Source organism: Zonotrichia leucophrys, chromosome 2 (assembly GCF_028769735.1).
Source record: "Zonotrichia leucophrys gambelii isolate GWCS_2022_RI chromosome 2, RI_Zleu_2.0, whole genome shotgun sequence".
Classification (NCBI taxonomy): Eukaryota; Metazoa; Chordata; class Aves; order Passeriformes; family Passerellidae; genus Zonotrichia; species Zonotrichia leucophrys.
This window is the reverse complement of record NC_088171.1, coordinates 74804653-74827771: the sequence shown is the minus strand read 5'-3', so window position 1 is coordinate 74827771 and position 23119 is coordinate 74804653.

The following is a 23119-nucleotide window of genomic DNA, read 5'->3' as shown; positions in this document are numbered from 1 at the left end:
AAACTAAGCCTATAATATGCAAGTCCTTCTTTCTACTCTACTTTCAAAAGCCATTAAAAATAAAAATCTGGAATTAAATCAGTGAAAAGAAATTCCTGACTTCTGGACTAAATTGTTCTTTTTTATTATCAGTTAACAATGTATAGAGAAGTCAAATACAGTTAGGTTCCTTATTTTATGTCACTAGAAATGCTATCTTCTGAGTTATTTTAGTAGGACGATTCCTGCAAACCTATTTACTTCAATGGATTTTACAGAATTGGAACTTGCAGGACATGTCTGTTGGTGAAGGAAGAAATACAAAATTGAAGTTGTACTCTTTTAGGTGTGTTTAAAAAACCCTGTGAATAAAAAGGAGTAAAAATTATGCAGATGTATTTTTGCTCCTGAAATCAGCAAACAGTCTGAGTAGATACACCTGGGTATGTATAAGGTGAGAATGTTTTAGAGAAATATCATCTCTCCAAACTGTTTTGTTAAATTTTTAATTTTCTCTTAATAGCAGTATCACAAATTATTTAATTACTTTTAAGTCTTTAATATTGGACAATCAAATGTAGATGTTGCTTAATTCCAGGGACAGAAAAGCTACATATATTTTCAGGAAGCTTCTTAGAGAAATTTCATTTTTAGGATAAAGCAAATAAAATTATATATTTATCAATTTCTATAAATTTAAACTGCAAAAGTATATGAATATGTACTTAGAGATTGAAATGAAAACATATTAATTTTAAATAAACAGAAAATTGATTTATTTCAATAATTTTATTTGAAGTGTTTTTTGCTTAATTGAATCTTAGTGTTCCTTGAGTCCTCAGCACATTAATTTATTTCAGACTAATAATTTTTTCTGCATTGATTGAAGTTTTGACCTTACAAACAGAAAAGAATTACTTTACTTACAGTAGTAGGGTAATATAATTTAGTTGGAGTACTTAGAACACTAATTACCGCAAATCATTTTTGAAAATATTCATTTCAACAGTGTTACACAAATTAGCTAATAGTATTTTAATAATTCATAAATATATAAGAATGTGCTTAATTTGACAAGTGATATGTGGTTAGTTATGAACATATCAAATTCTCCATTTAATTATATCTGCAAATATTTGTTTCTACAATGAAAATATTTTACCTGAAAGTAAGGAAATGAGTTTAAAATAACCAAGAAAAAAAGGCAAAATTATTATTCCTATCACAAATTTGCTTTGAATTGTTTATATGGTATATGGAAAAGTAAACCAAAAGAAAAAAAATCATAGATTATAAAAATGTATTTACTTCTTTTACACTGCAGGGGACAAGAGCCTTACTGGAGTAGAGGCTACCAAATCTTTCTTATCTGCACAAACAGTCTCTTTTCACCATAAAATGCAATAAAGTTGGTCAAACATTTTTTCCTGGCCTCATGGACATGAATGTATCCCTAACTTGTTGCTTTCCCACTTTCAGTCTGTGATCAGACTTTATCTCTGAAAACAGAAAAAAGGAGGCATGGAACAGTTCAGCCTTTTCAACATCATCCGCCACTAACTTCTGCCCCCTGTTGAGTAACAGATCCATCTCCTCCTGCAATTTTCTTTTCCTATGTCTGTCTTGAACATTTCTCCCTCATTACATTTCATGACATTTTTTGATTTTAACTTCAGTAAGTATTTGGCTTTTCTGATTTCATGCAGAAGTGTGCAAATGATAATTTTTGTCCAAGCAATAATTTCATGCTTCTTTACTGCTTATAATTGTTTCCAATTCTTGGATTTTTTTTACTTCTTTGAAGCTCTTTATAAAGTAGGGGGGATTTTCTGGGGAAATCCTTGTTCTTCCTGACCTCTGAAATAATTTGCTTATTATTTTTCTCTCTCTCTTTAAATAGTACAAGCCATCTCTCATTGGCACCTTTTTATTTCATGGTGATTTCTCAGTGTATTCTGCCTTGTAATTCCTTCAGTAAACTGGAGGCTGCTCTCTGGCATCAGTCCAGAGTCTAGATGATACTGCTTATTTTCCCAGATCCCTCCTCTAGATCCTGAATTCCATCAGTCTGTAGTTGTGAAGTCCCAGTTGGTGAGCACCAGGACAAGCAGCATGTCAGAGTTGTTAAGTCCTCCAGCTCTTGCCTTGGCAGATAATCACCACCGTAATCTACAAACCTCTTGAATTGCTCGCACAGTATTTTCTTCCCAATAGATGACTGTGGGTTTGACACCCAAATAAAAACCAAGTTTTGAAATCATGAAACTTCTGATAGTTCTTCACAAAAAGCCTCATCAATTGCCTTGTCTTGTGGAGGTTTATGATGGGTCCTTACCACAACATTGCACTGTTATTTATTCTCTGATCTTGACTCAAAAGCTCTCAGATCCTGTGTTTTAGGGACTTCTTTATTCTCATATTTTTCCACCTGTCCTTTCTAGAATTTCTGACAAGTTTATTTTGGTTTTGAGAAAAGATTATTTTCGCCCTCTTTCCTCTTTTTGTATCCTTAAAGAAAAATCAATTATCTTTTGAAGCACAATTTCTGACAGCAGTTTAAGGAAGGAGAAGACAAAAAAAAAAAAAGAAAACTTAATTATCTTGTTATTTCATTATGAGTTACTGTTTATTCATGTTAATAATGTGCCTATAATTATTAAATCTTCTAAGTTTCCTCATCTCATTGTCCAATATATGTTTTGGAGGGTTTTCTATATTTTTGAGACAATAAAATGTAACAAATTACTATGATTAACCTCTATGCAAGAAAATTGTAGACCTTAGGAAAAAACTTCTTTTGCTTTAGAGCCTTCAGATGTCTCAAAACTTCTGTTCCTTTTTATTCTTTGTGCTTCCTCTCCTTGCAGACCCCAGTAATATAATATATAATTTGAACAGTTGCTTATGCTAATATCCTATTAACATAAATGTGATTCATCTACTGAATTTCCATAAGCAAAGGCAGAACAGAATATAACCATGGAAACACCCAAGACTTCCCTCAGATATGCTTTAAAGCAACACAGATTTCCTCACTCATTTAGCTTTTCTCAGTATTCCCTTGTGCCATCTCAGTTCTTTGCAGCTTTATTTATACTATAAGTAGAGAGAATTGATAATGGGCAAAAAGATTTAAGATAGAATATTTGTCACTTGTGATTGAAGACTAAGGAATTAGATAATGAAAAATACTATTTTTACATTACTTTATTCATTATATAATTCAGAAATTAGCTATGTAGTTTCATTATCATAAAATAATCCCAAAGAGTTGAGTATCTGTATAACAAAGCTTTAAACTTGAAGAAGACTTAAAACACTGGATTGTGCTTCTGTGTTTAAATTATGCATTCTTTAGTCTGTCACTGATAAAGCAACCTCTTTGAAACCTTTAAGCTTTCTATTGTGGGATTTAAACATAACTCATCATCTACACTACTGTGAAGGCTACACTTTCTTCCTGGCCAGTTACTGCTATGGTGGGTTTTTCCATGGAAATAAAAACCTGGTGTTGTCACCCATACATTTATTTCTGTTCAGCATGATTTGGTTTCATTCAAGGTAATTCTTACTATTAATCAAAGACCTGGAATTTCTAAACCACTTTACAAATGCTTAGTAAATTCGTATCAGATAGGTCGATAGCATCATTCCCATTTTTAAAGGACTCAGATTTCTGAAGAAACATTTCAAATCAGTATTGAACTCATCTCTTCCAAGTCCTGGTTAAATAAAGCAAACAAACAAAAATTTCCCTAGGTCAATTTTAAAAATAGCTGAATGTGGATCTGGAATGAAAGTGTTAAAGATAGCAAATTCCAGAAAATGGGCAACATTTATTCCTGTTTTGGCTATCACCATAATTAGTTTGTTTAACGGGAAGATTCCAAATCTTTTTAATTTGTATTTATTTTTAACTTACATTTATTTTGCAGACTAGTTGAATCTAATTTCATCGTGTCTTTTGTCAGCTTTGTGATTTTAATTAAATAATTCAGCCATTTTGAAGCTCCTCCTTATTATATACTTTTTTACTATGCAAGCACAATTCTTTCTGTTTTCTTTATTTGTACCATGTTACATTTATTTTTTCCTTTTTTTTTTTTGCATGCTCTGCATTGCCACAAGTTAGATCTATATTTCTATCTACATAATTCCTCAAGAAAAAGCACAAGTAATAGGTGCAATTCTTCTCTTTTTTTTTTACATAAGAATTTGTTAAATGCAGAATATTTCTACAGTTGTTTCATCATGTACATTCAAGGTTGCTATAAAGCCTTCTATTGTATTTTCAGCTTTTCATCCCATTAGATGCAGTTATACCTTACATTTCTATTTGTATTAATTGTGTCCTACATTTTTTCCTAGTGAATGAATCAATATAAAGTGGAGACATTTGACCACTTCATTTTATTTCAAAAAATGAGATAAAGTGTGTAAAAGACGTGTAAAGATCTTTTATCATCTCAAAGGCTCACATCTCAGAGATGACAAAAGCTTTGCAATCAATTTAAACACATATGAAGAAATATTTTTATGATATCTGCAAAAATAGGAAGTGAAATAATAATCACATTTTTCAGTTGCAGATCAGGAATCATGGACAGAAAGTATTTTGTTTTCTGGAAATAACTTCAGGATAAATAAACTTTCAAGTTACCATAATTTAACATAAAGCTCCCAGAATCACAGAATCATAGAATATCCTGATTTGGAAGGGACCCACAAGAGTTCTCACATCGAGCTATTGCCCCTGCATAACCTCAAGATTCACACCAGCTGTCTGAGGGCATTGTCCAAAAACTTCTCGAACTCTTAACAAAATTATACTCTGGGAATTAGGCAGATCAAATTACTCATTTTGAATGAGCCATAATACATTATGCTTTCACTTTGTTTTTTTCACACACTGGTGGACACAGTGGAAGTAAAAAGGTAACAACATTCCACAGCATAAAGGTCTTTCCTGCTTCTCAGATGATCCCACCAGCAAGCGGACTTGGGACACAAAATATGTTGGGATGAGACACAGCCAGGACATCTGATACCAACTCTCTAAAGGGAAATTCTATGCCATACAGCATCATGCTCAGCAGTAAAGGCTGAGGGAAGTAGGAGAAGGGGAAAACGTTCTAAATTATGACATTTCTCTTCCCAAGTCATCATTATGTGTGATGGAGCCCTAGTTTCCTAGGGATGGCTGAACACCTGCCTGCCCATGGGAAGTGGTGAACGAATTCCTTGTTTAGCTTTGCTTGTGTGTGCAGCTTATACTTTCCCTATAAATATGTCATTCTCTTTGGTCTCAAGCCACTTTAAATACTATCCTGATCAGTGACAAATTTACAGAGTGATGTATTTTGTCTACTAGCCTAGAAATAAGGTGGGGGAAAAAAAAAAAAAAAAAGCAGTATGAGTAACGTTAGGGACATTGTCAGATGCTGTGCTGCTTAAATTTAAAAGATGGCAAAGTAAGAAACAGAAAAAAAACTTGTTTCTTTTTTTTTTTTTTTTTGTGAAAAGCAAACCAGAATTTTGATTAAACAATTTGTTCAATAGTATGGTGTATAGAAAACCTACAAAATGAAAGAGAAATATTCCCCAAAAACCACAGTAAAATAAGGTTTTTCAACACTAAATTATTTTATTATCAGTATTTATTTAAATAACAAAAACCACAAGTCTGTCTAAATTTAAAAATCAAAAAGACAAGCAAAACCACCAAAGTACACTTTCACCTGTTTTAGGAAGAGATAACAGCTAATCTTGAACCATTTGAAGTTAAATACTTGAGAAAATTACTTTTGGATTTCTGTGAGAACTGATATAAATAAAACAATTTCTTCAGTGTGAGAAATGGCAAGTGTAAGTGGTACTTGTCTGACAGCACTGTGGTAAATTAACTAGTCCAATTAACAGCATGGGGCACCTCTAGGATTAATTGAAAATCATTAGTTTATTTGTTGGGTTGGTATTAAGTATTTGTAAGTGCATAATGTATGAATGTTGTATTTCTTTAAGTGATATTGTAACTAAACAATGATAAGTTGTCTTTTTAGTGTTTTGTGTTGTTGTGGTTTGTTTTTTTTCCCTGGAAGATAAGATTTTGATGTGGGCATTTTGTTTTTAATTGCTATACTCTCTAAAGAGACTGTACAGTTCTTATGTTTAGCACAGCTGTTGTAATAGGGAACACACCAAAAGTGTGTTTTTAAAGTGTCATTTAAAGGTTTTGCATGGAATGATCAGCAAATGCCACAGGAATATTGCCAGTACAGGTACAAAAGTTATTTTCGCATATGCATGGAAACAGACACCTTCACAAACACAGATGTGACATAAAGGACATTTGGGTAGCAAATATCTCAGAAAAGATATAAAACTTATATGCATGAAGTTGTCATTCCTTATATAACATGATAAACCATATACACAGAACAAGTCTAAAATACCATCAGTATGTCTGTGAAACCATAATATTTCTGTGAAAATATTGTGCCCAGAGACTTGTTTTAAATTGTGACACACCAGTTCAAGAGTGTTCAGTCTTCAATAACTAAAATTATGATTCAGGAGGTCTTAGATATCAGATCTGTATTCAGGCCTTTATTACCGTGAATTAGTTAAGTTGAATATATGCAGAGATGAATATTACTAGAGGGCTATAGAATTCAGGAAAAATGAAACCATTAAACAGGTCATGCAGGCTGGTCTTTTGATCTAACATGTCTTCTGGATAAGGTGTTAGTTCTGACAGTGTAAATAAGTGTAAATAGTATGGAAGAAAAATACTGGGGCTTTGCTGTCTATGGGCCATCATCATTTATGGTTGTATCTAAGACAGCCGAGAGCTGTGGCAGCCTGAGAGCTGGGACTGTATGTGTATTGTAATTGTATAATTGTTAAAAGAAAAGGGGGGAAATGTGGGGGCCTGAATATATGTTGTATTGTAAGACCTGTGTGGGTCTGAGTTGCTCCAAACGAGCTGCAGCTGCAGGGTCCTTAGTTGGGCAGCAGCTGTAGCTCGTGAAGGTAACTGAGATAAATAGGGGTGGGTCAAGAGCCGAGGAGGAGCCCCTGAGAAGACAAGAAGGACTGTGCTGCAGAGAATGGAGAAGAGCCCCAGCAGAGAAGCAAGAACAACACTGCAGCGAAGGTCACAACAATCATTAATGTTGTGAAAAGCATAAAGACATTTTTCTGTACACGAACCTAAACACTCTGAAGTCACATGGTGAAATGCTGCGTAGTCATCTACCAGAAAGAATTTTATTGGGTGAGAAGCGTATGTTCCTTTCAAAAATGTTATCCCTAAGATGATTTTTATCCAGCACACTTCTGTGCTACTCCTATGTATAGAATCATTTACTTTGCAAAAGACCCTTAAGACCACGAAATCCAAGCATTAACCCATCACTGCCAAATCCACCACTAAATCATGTCCCAAAGGGCCACATCTACACATCTTTTAAGTACCTCCAGGGGTGGTGACTCAACCATTTCCCTGAGCAGCCTGTTACAATGCTTGATAATCCTTTTGTGAATAATTTTTTCCTAATGTAAAATCTAATCCTTCCCTGGGGTTCATCAATGTCTATAATCCAAATATCCTAATATGCATCAACTTGTCCAAAGTTAAATACCTACACTGTTAAAATACATTAAAAAAAGAAGCATCTGAAACCACAGGTAAAGACATAAATTTGAAAGATTTGTCCATATTTTAGTTTTGTCTTTTAAATATCTTTTCCCTTATTTCATTTTCCTTTTTATTGTTAAATTTTTTCTCTTCAGTTGAAATATCAATGTTGTGAAATTTGCATTAATATTATAAAATAGATTTAATGGTTAAAAAGTCTCACTATTTGTGTATTGAAAGAGGATTGATTTTTTTAGTATATATACAGGTAGTAAAACAGCCTATAAAAATATTGAAGAATCTGAAATTGATGGGAAAAAATATTTATTGCACACCTGCTATTTGAAAGACCAGAATTATAACAAAGGAAGAAGACTACTGCAATAACTGAGGGTTATGGTGATCCCAAAATAGTGAATAGAACTCTTAGAACAGCAGGTTGGTATATCAAACCTGCAGCAAAATGTTTGTTGATGCTTTGTTTTCAAAGTAACTTACATTTCTGAACAACGAAAGAGTGAAATTACTTTTACTATGACATTTGCTGTCCCAAGTTAGCACTGCCATAGTCAGAAAATATGAACAATTAATGTGAAAACAGTTGTTAAATACATCTGGAGAACATTTCACACTATATTATCTTGGAAAATGTACTGCATTATCTCTGTTTGAATAAGATACTCTTAGGAATCACAAGGACCATGTAGGTCACAGAATCCAACCATCCAATGATAGTTACAAGCATGAAAAATATTTCCTTCAAATGTGTCCACAAACTATCTCACCACCACAGTCACCCGTGTTTAAGCCTCAAAAGAGTCAGGATCAGAGGAAAAAAAAAAAAAGGTTATCTCAAGACATTCCCCAGGTGACAGTTTCCTGAAATATCAAGGAATGAAACTAGAAGAAAGAATAAAGAAGAAAATGTGGATATACTTTATGCCATCTGTGGCTCCATATCACTAAATTATGAACCTCCAAATTAAAAAAAAAGACAATTATTCAAGACAGACACTAATGGGGAGACAAAATATTGGTATTTAAAATAAAAGTATAACAAATTTATAAAAGTGGATAGAAAATAAAGGGAAATATGCAAATGAGCTTGGGAAGCATAAGCAGATGTCAGAGGCATACACAAAAATGTATTTGATGCTTCTCTTATGAAGCCAATAAGGTCATGTTAAACATGAACTGAGCATATTCCAATAAAACCACTGAAATTTTTGCGCCCAATTCCTTTTAGCTCCAAAAACAATCCTAGAAGTCTTATATTACAGATAGACTGTTCTCCTAATTTTTGTCTTATATTTAAAATAGGATATAAACCAAAAATTAATACTATTTTGTCAAGTGCTATGGTACTTAGAACATCAGTATAAAACATTCATTCTCTTTACATGTAGTTTTAAATTCACAGGACTAGATACACTTTTAGGGAATATGGAGGGGTGACCAAATAGATATTTCCATTCAATAAAACAGGAGATTTTTTTTCTGTTTTCTAAAAACGAGAAATTTTATTGATATATTCCTTTACTGGGAAGTTGATGAAAAAAATTATTTTTTACCTCCCTTCTGGTTATTCAAGCTAAAATAAAAATGTCTCTTAAAATGTATTACTAATGAAAATAGCTTTGATTGGTTTTCAGCAATTAGTTCAGAGGACAGTGAAGAAAGGTTAGCTCACTTCAGCTGAAATAACACTGGGAAAAATATAAGCACTGATGTTTACCAACAGTTTCAAATTTAAATGCTTACCAAAAATGCTGCCAATTAGAAATACAAAAATACAGCTGAAATACTCTTTTTGTCTTTTTTTTATTTCATTGCATAATTTCCACATAGCTAAGACTTATGTGAGCAAATTAGAAGATAACAAACAAGCAAGCAAGTTACCACATTTTGCAGGCAGCAGCAGCTACTATTTTAGAGAACTCAAGTAATTATAGAATAGCCAATGGCAGCTAGGTTTTACAAAAGATGTTGTTGTTGTACATCAGCTCCGGCATGCAGTGAGGGAAAGTTCACTTGCCTCAGGTGCCCTAGAGGTTGTTCATAATTTAGGTCACTCTGTAGGTTGGTTAATTCACTACTCACTCTCCAAAGGCCTTCAAGGAGCTATTACTACAGGGAAAATTCAACCCCTATTAAGTTGTTTTTGAAAATAAAATCAGTCAAGATAGACAGCTTGGAAGATTTAGAAACTACCATTTAACAAGTATGTTTTATAAAGAAATTAGATTTCTGAAAAGCCTCTGCATCCTTCTAGTATGTGTAATAAACTTCCTTTTATGATGATCTTGGGAGAAAATATCTCACTAATAAAAAGTCACAATTTGTGTGGTTTAGACTGCCTTAAGGACATGTTCAGTGCTGCAAAGATTACTAGTCCCCATCTGAAGAGTTTGGATATTGTTATTCTAGATTTATATGCATATTATATTAATGCTGATTTAGTCTTCAGAGACATTCTCTCAATAAATTGGAACAGCACTACACACACCTTCACTTCTCCAGGCATTTAATCAATAAAAAGTTTTGGCCAACTCACGTGTTAAACAGAGAGAAGGGATAAAAGAATTGAAGACTGGATAGCAAAGTGCTTTCTGTGTTATGATTTTAACACATTTGACACTTTTGCTTTATCATATTCTGTGTTCCACATAAACTTTAACATTCACTGAGAGTTTGCAATTTCCATTTTTAGCCTTTCCTACAATATTCAGCATTAAGTCTCCAGGTGGAGAAATATTTAGCTGATTTGTTTATATTTCTGACAGAGATTCATGAATGAAACCTCATGTCAGTTGCTTGTTGAGACAGTTGGACTTACTAGCTCTAGACAAGCTAATAGAGGAGATGAGTACAGGCTCCAGAGACAGACAACCTCCAGTACCTGGGAAACCAAAAAGGGAAATTCACCACTCTGAAATTCTTTATCACACATCCCACCTTAGCTTTCTCCATAGCAGATCTGTATTTGTAGATTCCACAATCTGGAATCAATTCAAATGTTTTTCCAGTTGTTTGCTTGTGCTTCATCACTTCTGCTTCTGCTGCACTGTGAAGAAAGAGGGTATGTTCCAATTCAAAACAAGAACATGATTTTGCAAAGATTTCTTTCCAACCCTTGCAAATGCATTGCTTTTATTCATGGATAAGGTGTATAAGGTAGGATAAATGTTGAATTTAAGGAAAAAAATATCTAAGTTTCTATATCTGTGCCATTCCTTTAATAGTGATGGCAACTTTTTGTGCATAAGCACTACGTGAGTGAACCCTTAAACTACGCTGAGGCAGAGGCTGTGTAGTCATTTAAAGTTCAAACACAGTTTCATCTTGGCCATTAGTCAAAACAAGGCATCTTGGGAGGCTTCCAGTTTCACAAAATAATCCCCGTGAAAGTTCTTTAAAGGAACTAGGTCTTAGAAAAGATCCAAACAAGTAATGCCTTGATCCATAAATCACCAAAAAAAGTCAAGAACGGCAAGCTTAGTTTTATATTTAAAAATAGTCTCTGATCTAAAAATTCATGTGGGTGAATTCAGAAAAATATCTATTCTGTTTCAATATATGGTCCCTTGAAATGTCTATAGTAGCATCTGAATAAAAAAAAAGATCACTTTAAAATACCCACAACATTAAACTATTAAAATTATGAAAAATAACTTCTGTTTGCACCTCAGAACTCTTTTTAAGTTCTTCTAAAATTCTAGTATGCTTTAAATTGTGAACCATTTATTAGGCAAACAAAAAATGAGGTTTAAGTCTGTAGTATGTAATGTATTTGCTAATTTTGTGAAAATTGGATAATCCCCCACAGCAGTGGGATGGTGTAAATGGAAAGAAAGGAATTCCTCCTATGCTTTGTATATGTGTGCATTTTCCTTCAGACCTACTTTTTCTTTCAGACCTACTTTTTATGGAGGGAAGGCCTCTATAAGCTCTGGTTTTCTCCACATTTGTAGATGCTGCTGAGAAGTGAACACACCCTTGACACAGTTTTCACTGTGGTCATGCCAGTCTGCTGTATTTTTTTCACAGTGTTACAATAAAGGACCCGCTGCAGTGTACTACAAAATTGCATTTTTCTTGCCTATGGCCTCAACTGAAAACCAGTCATCTAGCTGTGAATCTTAATTCCCCTCTCTTCAGTAGAAATTACAATATAGCATTTTTACTGTGCTAAGATGAGCGTACAGGGGAAATGCTGTTGGGTGCATAAGCAAAACCTGACAGCTCAGAGGTGTTCAGAAATCACCTAACAGCTCTGCACACAGTACATGTCTGCAATGCACTTCTTCCCGTGGCTAGCACACCTATTTTCCATTCATTCAAAAGCTTTTTTCTTAAGAGAGAGGCATGGAGGGACCAGTATTCCATTGCCCAGAGTGACCTCCACAGCCTAAACACAACCTCCTGTCTCTACGTGGCAAGCTCTTGCTCCGCAGACAGGAACTCACAGGTTGAGGCAATTGTCAAGGGAGGGACAATTCCTTGAGGGAATTGTCAAGTTGAGGGAGCTGGTCTCTCCTCTTTCCCAGAAGGATTGTCCTGAGTCTTATCAAACATTATATAGTCTCTAAAAACACATAAGAATTTACTTCATAAAGGAATAAGTACCTGAATAGCTCACTAATCCAGTAAAGTCCATTAAACTGTGTATAAGATAACCCTGCTGAGCACTGAGTATCTTCTATTAATAATAACCTTTTTCATGCTGGGTAGCTGAGGAAATGATAGTAATTTTTCAGTTAAATGACATAAGTTTGTGACATATATTTTCTTTCCAAATCTACTATATATAGATAAATATACTTTCTTAAATTGCATAATGTAAGGAAAAAAGGGTTAAAGTAAAACCTTGATTCTCTGACACATTTAAGTATGTCCTAATAGATATTTTAGAAAGATTTAAAGAATACAAATACTGTCCATGCTGTGAAATAAAAATTTCTGTAATATACCATGGAGAAGTTACTCATAGCACCTTACCTCCTTCTCAGTGCCATCTGCCGAAGCAAGGGTGAGGCAAACCAAAGTATAATTTTACCCTAAATCTTCTGCTGGAAATGTATACTAGAAGACAACAGATGTTAAGTTGTGAAGCAAACACCAAGAGATAAAGAACCCTTTCACCTGGCAGTTTGACAACTGAACTGTCAGTCAATTTTCATCCCTAAGGAACTTAAGCACCACAGTGAAAGTCCAAAGCAGACATTGATCATACCGTTCCTTTTCTATTGCATGTTCTGACTTACGTTCTATTTAAAAAGACACTTGGATTCCTCCTAAATTCCCTGAAGTTGTATTAGCCCTACTTCAAGAAAAGTAGCCAGAAGTGGATTTCAGTCTCTATCTCATGTCTGAACATCAAAGAGACAACTCAGGAACTCCAGAGGGAGACTGAACAATTGTCATTGAAGTGTACCACCTAATTTCTTGAAAGCTACTTCATTCCCCTTTCTGTAATCCTGTTTGTGCAACAACTGTGCCAAAAGGATGTCTCTACACTGTAACCAAGATCACACAAAGAATTATTATGCAATTTACAACAATCATTATACCTATACACACCATCTTAGGAAACTTCTTTCAGCTCTGTATGGGCGACAATTTTGAACCCTCTTCCTATATTAAACTTGCAAATGTGATGTGAATGCTGAGCTTGCTGTTGTTTTGTGCACCCATTTGATGGTCTTTTTGCATCTGTTACAACCTGACTCTGAGGCCAGATAACTGAAGTTCTTGTTAATGGATCCCTTGGAGCAGATTGAAGTGGAACAGCACTAAGTGACTGGTCTATATATGAGGCAGGCATTTTAAAACAACTTGGCTGAAATGGAAAGGAGGTATATAGCTAGTCTGGTTCTTTTCTATGAAAGTATAAAAATACCACAAACAAAATACATAAGGAAAAGAAAGAAAGAGAAGGAAAGGACAAGAGATTTGATCACTGCAGTTTTGGATGTCTGTGGTCAGAGTGATGGTTGAAGTCTTGATCCACTGACAGTGTGGATGAGAGCCTGAGCAATAGAGTTTGACAGGTTATGTATGTTTAGGATTGCAGGAATGTCCTGACTCTTCCCATGGGAGGGGATTTGCACTGTCTAATGCAGTACTGTAAATGAGTCAGGTGGATGGATGGGGGAAGGGGGTGCTTCTGGATTCTGTGATGGTTTATGGATCCTGTTAGGGACATGACCAAAGAGAGGAATGCCTTCAGGCTTACTTGTGAGCTCCCAATACTTCCCCTGAAGGGAGTTTTCCTTACCAGGAAGGAGGACACTGACATGATAAAAAACATGACCCCACCTCAACAGTAACTGCTTGTCGGCCTTTTTCCTTGGCTGTTGTGAAACACTTTGCTTAAGATATGGGTCTTGGGCCATCGGGGAAACAATAGCAGGGCTCACCCAGCCCATCCAAGCAAAGGTCAGTCCATCATAGCAACTTCTTTACAAACAAATAAGACTGGAAAATGCACAGAGGTGGTGTAAGTGATCTGCATCTTTGTATTCATTAGCAGAGAGAGCATTCCAGCCTGCTTTGATGATGCTGTGAAGGATAAGGTTATGCATGAAACAGATACAAATATGATAGGATCTGATTTCATCCCATTTGTCTCTAGGTCAGGACAGAGGGATGGTAATGAAGTCTCCTTGCAGGCTGACCATGCAGGTGGTCCTCAAAGAATGTTAAATTACCATGTATGTTTGGACCAATTAACATGCTACAGCTATTCTTAAACTTTCACATCTGCTGTCTGAACACCATACAAGTCTTTACATACAAGGTTTAAATACGACCATAAGATTGCTTTATGCCTTACAAGTATCCCATTACTTTTTAATCAGTATTTTGGTTTCTTTGTTTTGTTTTTCAGGTTTTTCTGTCTTTCCTAATAAATGTCACAAATACCATTCTTGTTGTAATTTGACATGAACAACAAAAGCCTCATTTACAAAGTTTTCTAAGCATATATTGAACATACATACCTTAAGTGCAAAAAAAGGCTCGTGAGCTTTGTGGAACACAACTTTGTGAGTTTTTTTGTTTCCTTTGCATAAAAAATAGGTTATGTGTCATATAGAAGGTTAAAGTAAAACCGGCATACAAATGTCAAAACATTATTTTAGAGACTTATTTTTAAGCACTGAACCTGTTTTAAATTATAAAGAGCAAGTAAATTCAGGAACAAGTGGAAAGTGTCATTTAGAAGGAATATTGACAACCAACTGATATTGAAATACCTGCTAAAAACCTTGCATCCTTTACTGGTATCAGCTGAAGAAAGACAGAAGAAGAAGAAGAAGAAGAAGGATAATAATAATAATAGTATCAATAATCAGAACAGAAATAAAACAGCCTACCCCCAAGAAAACCCCTGAAGATTGTACCTCTTGATAAACTAAAACAAACAAACAGACAAAACACTAAATACCAACCAAAAAAAAAAAACCTAAACAATATTGCTTTCCAGTTGCTTTCTTGTGGTATGAATTTTAAGCTGGAAAAATATAGAAAAAACCTCAAAGAAAAATCTTTCTTTATTCTTTCAAAAGCCACTAAACTAATATTTAATTTTTGAGTTGTTCATACATTTTCAAGTTCGGGCTGAGATATATGTCTGGCAAAGAAAAAACTAACTGTAGACCTTAAATCACTTCTCTCATATTGAATTTAAATGATATCTAATATTCTATGCACAGTGTTGTTATGTTGTTAAGACTGGAGTCTCTCTCATCACAATTTAAAAGATTTTTGGTCATAGCCATGAATATCAGTCAAACAGACTCAAATCTTTAAAGCCTAACTTCTTTAAAAGCATTATGTTTAGAATAGTTCTTACTCAACCATCATATATTTTTCAAGCAGTTTCTTTCTGCCCATAAGCTTTCATGCCACTCCCAAGGTTCACCCAGTCCCCAGTAATGATGAAAATGTAAAATTGCACTCCATCTTCAACCACTGCTGAAATCAACAATGTGACAGCATCTACAGAATACATTTGAAAAAACTTTAAAAAAAAATTATGGGGTATCTTCTTGGCCATACTCATATTCTGTGGGTGATCTATACTGATAAATGAATAGCTGACTCTTTTTAAAAGTATCTATGATGAGAGAGATGCCAGTCTTCCAAGTAATCTATTCCACTGTCTGGTCTTTAGCCTGAATCCTTCTTGTTGAAATTTAAGATTATTATTTCTTTTCTTTTCCATATCTGCAGTAAAGAACAGATTATTTCTAATGGGAACTTACAGGAATGGGACAGATGGTAACTTTGCATTTTCTTATTGCATGTTATCCTCCTTTAAGGAGAGGGATTAATTCAGATACTTCTCTGTGGAGAGAAGAGACATCTTTCCTCTCAGGAAGCAACAGAAGCTGGCAGAAAGCAGGGCTTCTGGAAACTGCATGCTGTGGCAAGCAGAAGAGAGTGAGATATCACTTGAATTATGTAGAAGTCTGCAGGTGGAAGAGAACCTGAGCTGCTGAGAAGAAATAGGGAGCAGAAGAAAATTTTCAGAGGTGTTGCAGGGGGAGCACAGAAAACTGGGCTTTATTTTCTGTGCCTTAGTCACTCAACAGGATGAAAGTAAAGAAGCAGTGAGTTGGAGGATGTAACTGCATATAAATCCTGTATTTTTCTAATCTGTCTGTATTTTAAAAGCTAGGAATTCCAGTTAATAGTTTAATAATCCCTGGCTTTTGTGAGTTTAAGAACAATTTATTCTTCTTTGGGGATTCCACTATAAAGAAAAAAGTAGGCATAGGCTTAGTACAAAAGCCTGGCTGACTTAATGTCCTTACCTCATGAGCTTGCTAAATTTCTGCCATATTTGTTGCTGTATTATGATTTTAACAATAAATGCAAATATTTCCAGAAGTGCAACATGTGAAACTATGTCTGCTGTTCCAACTGAGGCCTTACCAATCTGTATAAAGAAGGAGAATGTGTAAACATCTGAATTATTACAGAGTTAGGAATAATGTGATCAGTAGTGTGAAAGCCTGTTCATAATGGCTGTGTGAAATATTTGTATTCATAATGTCAGTACGTTAGCAACCAGCCATTTGCCAAAGACTCCAGATCCTTTCTTGTACAATTGTCATATTCTGAATGGTTTATATCCTGTTCCAGTACAGCTGGCTATATCCATTCAGTGTAGTAATTTATAATTCTACCATTTGATCTATTAGTATGTCTTTGGTTTTATTTATTCCAGAATACAGGTATCAAATGATAACACAGAAATGAGTCAGAGTCAAGCCAGGTTCCTTTTTGCCAAGAAGAGAAGCTCTATCACTTAAAAATTAACTCATCAGGCTTTTGTGTCACTGTGGTTCTGCCCTCTTCTGTGGTTTGCCCTGGGGCTTGTCATAGGAAATAGTATTTAATGTCACTATGATGTCATAATGAGCCTGTTCTTTTCTGAATTTGCAGCTACTTAATGTTACTGATCAATTGATGCAGTAACACCTGAGCTACACAGACACTTTGGAAACCCTGCACTCCAGTTACAGGCTTTTATAATTTTCAGCCATCCAGGGTGATATTGCTCAGATACCAGCCTCAGCTGTTTGCTTCAAAATGTGTTCCCAATATACTCCTTTCAGGAAAGAGCATTCCTAGACACATTTTATTTCCATTTTTAAGTTCTTGGTTATTTTTACCACATTGTGTCATGTGTTCTTCCCCTGGCTATTGCTGTTTCACTTATGTCTGACATGAATATCTGAGTTTGCTCAATCCTGTATTTGCTAACCAACATGAAGCCAATCAATGTTAGTATCAGGAAACGTGGTCTTTAACCACTGACTATCCTATATGATATTGACAAATTTTTTTGTCTTCAATACACAGATTTGTTTCTTTCCTATATTTAGCAGCTTGATTTTGTTACTCACTTCATCATACAGATGTAAGAATTTTACCAAATAAATGAGTTCCTCTGTACCTCACAATTAGCTCTAATCTGCAAAAGAACTGAATCAAATACACATTAATTCCTTGGGTTTTTTAATCTTATATGAAATGTAGAAGTAGCAAGTTCCAAATTTGGCTTGTATAGCCCTTTTTCATCCTTACTCCCCTCATTCTTCCCTAATCAAATTTTTATTACTCTGTCAGTAGAGGAAAACAGCTTAGTTTGATTGGATTTGTTATTGAAAAACCTATGTAGGCTCTGAGTCATCTCTCTATTATCTTCACAGTGTTTAAAAGTAGTAGTTGGCTTGTTTGTTTTAATTTTAAAAAGATCTGGTTTCATTCCGAGGAATGAAGTCAGACTAACTGCTGTGTAACTCTCCAGTTTCATACATTCTCTTCTTTTATTAACAGGGATTTTTATTTCTTAAAATCATTTGGTGCCACAGCTGCCTTCCAAGAGTTTTTGAAGATAACCACTAAGAGTTTTTTGATTACATCAGCCAGTATCCTGGGATGAAGTTCATCAGATCACATTGATTTAAGTTATCTGAGTGCTTGCAACTCATGTCTTTGCTATTCCATATTGAGATCTGCTCCTTTTGTTGCTGATATTAATTATTCCAGGCACTTCTCCTTAATGGATGTTTTTATTGCAGATTGGTGCAAAAAAAAGTCATTAAAAGCTTCATCCTTTTTTGTGTTATCTGTGCATAGCATTCCTTCTTGATTAGTTTCAGAACAATGCCTTCTTTGGTCTTCCTCTCATACTTAGAAACTGATTTCTTGTCATTCTTACGCCTTTTACTAATTGCATCTCATTTCTGTCTTGACCTTTCAATTTTTTCTTCTATCCTTAGGCCTTATTTTTCTAGTCAGTAATCTTTTCTGATTTTTAGTTTCTAAACACTTCTTCTATTTAAGGCCATTGAAGGACTCATAGTTTATCTAAGCTGATCTCCTACTAAACTTTCCATATTTTTTCTGCATAAATACTTATACTTTCAGTGTTATAACTTTGAAGAGTTGACAGCTTTTCACAAATTTCCTGTTTCCTTAGTTTTATCTGCTAAAGGATCTGCTCACTGCGGAATTTCCAATCCTATTGAAGTTAACCTTTATGGGTAGACCAGTCTTCACAGTTCAAGGTGACTCAGGAAATATATTGGGTAATCATTTGTGACCTGGTAATATTTACATTATGTTTTATTTCTTTGCAATGAAAATATTACAAATAATGTTCTTTAAATGCCTTGCATTCATTCAAACTTGGCATTTCTACAAAGCTTTTCTTTTTGATTCCAGTTATTTCTACTGCCATGATTTTCTGGTTTTTTTTTTTTTTTGTTTTTTTTTTTTTTTTTTTTGTTTTGTTTTTTTTTTTTTTTTTTTTTTTTTTTTTTTTTTTTTTTTTTTTTTTTTGTTTTTGTTTTTTTATGATGTACCAAAAACCATTAAATAAACTTTCGGGGTTTTTTTAAAGGATGTCCCCAGCTAGGACAAACCTAGATGTTTTCCAGGTTCTATAAAAAATGTGAACAAATATTCTGCTACGAAAGACATGTTATGAGATCACAGTTGTAAGGACAGTGGTGTGCTGTTACAAAACAAATAGACAGACAAATAAGCAAATAAAAATATTTCCTTTGTTTCTTTTCAGAATTATTTTTAAAAATTATATTCACTCTATGACATTCTGCTTTCATTCAAGACATGGATATCTAAGACCATAATTGCCCAACTGGACATTTGTGATTAATTTTGTCAGAAGATTGACATATATGTGTAATGGAAATAGATTACACATAAATACACCCAGATTTTTGTTGTTGATTTATTTAGTCTCTGCTACATATTTCTGTATATCCAGCTCTGCTCTGTAGAGGGACTATACTAGGCTCAGAAGGTAATTAAAAAAGAAAAAAGCGTGACTTGTTCAAAACACCATAGTAAGAAGAAAGGATCAAGGGATCAGAAGTGATAAAAATGGTCTTGCACAAGTAGCAAAATTTTCCATTGATACCTGGCTGTCTTGTATTTTCAGAAATCTTCAAAGTGGAAAATTCTGCTGGAATTTCTAAAAGAGATCACAGAATATTTTTTCCTGTTAGGTGCTGACTTTCCTGCACTACTCCATGAGCACTACGATAACTGGACCTTCTTTGAAGCGAGTTTGCTCAGTTTTCCCTATTGCTACCTCCCAAAAGAAAGCATCAGACATACAATCTATATTTTAGAGTTTGAGTTATATTTAAATAGAAACTATCATACTTAACATTCTAAATCATTGAATTGGAAAACCCTTTAACTCCAGGTTAAATTTCTTGCTGCCTTTTTTGAGTTAGAAGAAACTTTACCCAATTGCTCTAAATCTCCATGAAGGCATGAAGATTTCTGTCCATTCCCTCAAAGGTCTGACTAGGGTTGTTCCCTGTCCACCACTGCACTCTCTCTATTTTTGCTTCAAGATCCTTACTTTGACTCCTTCTCTGCTCCCTTAGCACAAATTTGCACCCTGAGTTCTCAGCTTCAGAGGTTTTGCATGAAAAAAAATCTCCCTTTTAAGGCTCAGTCTAACTAACTCACTTTTTAAACAAAATATAACTTGCAAATTGAGCTCAGAATAGTCAACTATTCTCAGTGCCAAACTTAATTTCATTTAGAAATTATCAAGTCCTTATCAGTTCAATATATTCTGATTCTTGTCAGATTATAAAGTATAAATGCCTGCATGATATTGCTTTCAGGAGGAGAAAAAAATATGTATTGAAATCATTCAGTTTAATGGATCCTTCGTGTTGCAATACATGGAAAGAGATTAGGCCCACTTAGAAAATCCTTAGGAATCATTAAGTAGTTAAGGTGTTTTATTTGTTTGTTTGTGCTTGCCACCTATCCTTGAAAGCAGATACCAGGCAGAAAACAGGGTCTATAGAGGGCTATCAGTAGCATAGGAGCTAATTTGTCTGATAGAAGTTGTGAGACAATCAAAGCAGATAAGGAAGGGAAATAAATGTATAAACACAGGGGACTGAATAAGGGCTATGTGACTAGAAGTTAAGTGTTTTAGCATAAGGCATGTGGTGCAGCTTTTCAAAGCTCTTGGGAAAACAAGAAATATTTGGTTACTTGGTTAAAACTGCAATCTTTTTTATTTGTGAAGATTTCTGTATGCAAAAAGGGAGTATAGGCAGCTGAGAACACATAGATACTGCCATTTCCTCAAGGTATGGAAACCCCAGGTGAAATCTAAAGGCTTGGGCATAATGAGATCATTTTCTGGAAACTGAAGATATCAACCCTGTGAAGACTGGACAGCTGTCACCCGAGCTTCACCTAGAAAATAGCACAAATGGAAGTAGAAGCATTTTGCAAGTAAGAATTTTAAAAGACCAATGACAATAGGGACAATAGGGACAACAGGACAGTAGGGACAATAATTACTACCTTTCTCCAGGAAAAGGTGAAAGGAGTATGTGATGCTTCTCAGAAAGGGACGTATCAGTTGAGGGAGAAAATATATCCTTCCAGCATGACTGTTTTGGTTTTTAAACAGCATTGCATGTGTGAAAAATGAGGATCTTTTTGTCAAGGGACTACTCCTAATTTTCCTTAGGCTCACTTAGTTAAGGTATAAGGAGCCTCACTATCTACTGCTTGAATTTACCAATCTTCTTAATTCCAAATTTCTCGTCAATGCGGATGAAGTCCTAGAGCTAAACAATACCTGATAAAAGGTGAGGTGACTGAAAGGATACAGGCTGATGGGAGAACTGGTGTTTTCAGCTGCCGTGATTGCACTCAAAAACCTCCCTTTATCTGATTTGTAATTCCACCTACAATTAATTTGCTACTTCTGATGAACATTTTGCTGTTTGGAAAGTGCAGGTACCTGCATGAGACATTCCTATTCACAGGCCTGCAGCAACTCATTTGAGAAAACTGTTTGTCCTTGTTTTTGAGGCCTCAGGGACTATCCAAAGTGACACATCTAATAATTTTTGTTTTCTGTCAATCAGAAACAATTAATACCTCTTTTACTTCATCATAGAATACAGCTCATTACCAAGCACTGCAAACCTTGTTTATCAGTTGTGTATGAAAAATAAATTAAGAGATGATTGGCTAAAGTAATGCATTGCTCTTTCTTGAAACACGAAAGCAGAACTGAATATATTCATATTAGTAAGAAGAATGTTTTAAAGGGACCACTTTAGGAGAAAACTCTTATTTGAGGTTTTTTCCCATTAGTGGGTCTGATTATTTTATGTTTAATTAACATGGGCTAAGTGACAATTAAAAATTAAAACTGCATATATTTAACAGCACTAGGCTAAAGAAATAGAATTTATAAATTAAATTTTTAACTGACATTAGTGTTAATAAAAGAATACTTCAAATGCCTGAAAACTACCATGTATTACTTTCACATGGAAAAAATGCTGTGACATGTTCTCATTGAGCCACAATTTATAGATTTTGTTTTAAATTGGAAAATAAACTTCTTACTATTTGCTGCTGAAAACTGTTGTTCCTCACCTTAGTTCTAGCAACTTTTTGAGGAGTGGCTGCAAGCAGTGGATAGAATGAACATTACCATCACATAAGGATTTTAATATATCTTAATGCTTAAAATTTCATATGCTTGAAGTGAAATCTCAGCTACACTAAACAAAATATTTCACTAACTAAAATACTTTTCTCATTTAATTGCAATTGTACATTTCAACAAAATAAACACTGCATACTTCAAGTGTGATGTTCTGAATAAATATTCTAATATATTTTTTCTTGTCATTGGTAATTTTATTTCACAGGAGTAAAGCACAGCATTTAGTGATGCACAGTGGAATTAGACATTTTGCCGCACTGTATTCTTTCATACTAAAAATGACCTATTTTACCTTCACTGCTTAGCTATTATGAACTTTATCTTCATTTTGTGGGAGATACCTCAGTGTTGTACATTTATAGTCAGAAATAAATGCAGATTTTACTTCATTTCTCTATCTGATTTTGCAATTCTAGAAACAGTGCTGTGTGGAAAATATGTATATATGGTATAAGAACAACAACGTTGCGTTACAAAAATAAAAATTGCTAACCCAGGATAAAGTAACCAAATATCTTTCTATCAATTTCTGTTACTCCGAAAACATTTTCAATCCCTTTCAGCTACTTCTTCATAAATTATAACCCCTCCAAAGAGATTTTGGCATAAGATAAAACTTTGGGGTTAAAACCAGGCTTTATCATTAGGATGTTGCTTGGTTTTGCTTCTCTTAAACTGACATCCAGAAAAGCTTAAGTGCATTTCAACCAGGAATGTCATATGTTAAAACTTTACCTGATTATTCACTTTGTGTGTGCATTTGAATAACAAGCTGCCTTTAAAGATTGTGAACAGTAAAAATCAATTTTAGTTGTATAAAGGAGACTGTTGAATTCTGTCTAAAAATAATAAATTGCATCCTTTGCACTTTTTGAATGGATGAAAAACATAATAATTAACCTCAAATTGAGTTTTTTTAATCAAAATTAGAGATTGCATTGTGTTTGAGAGGG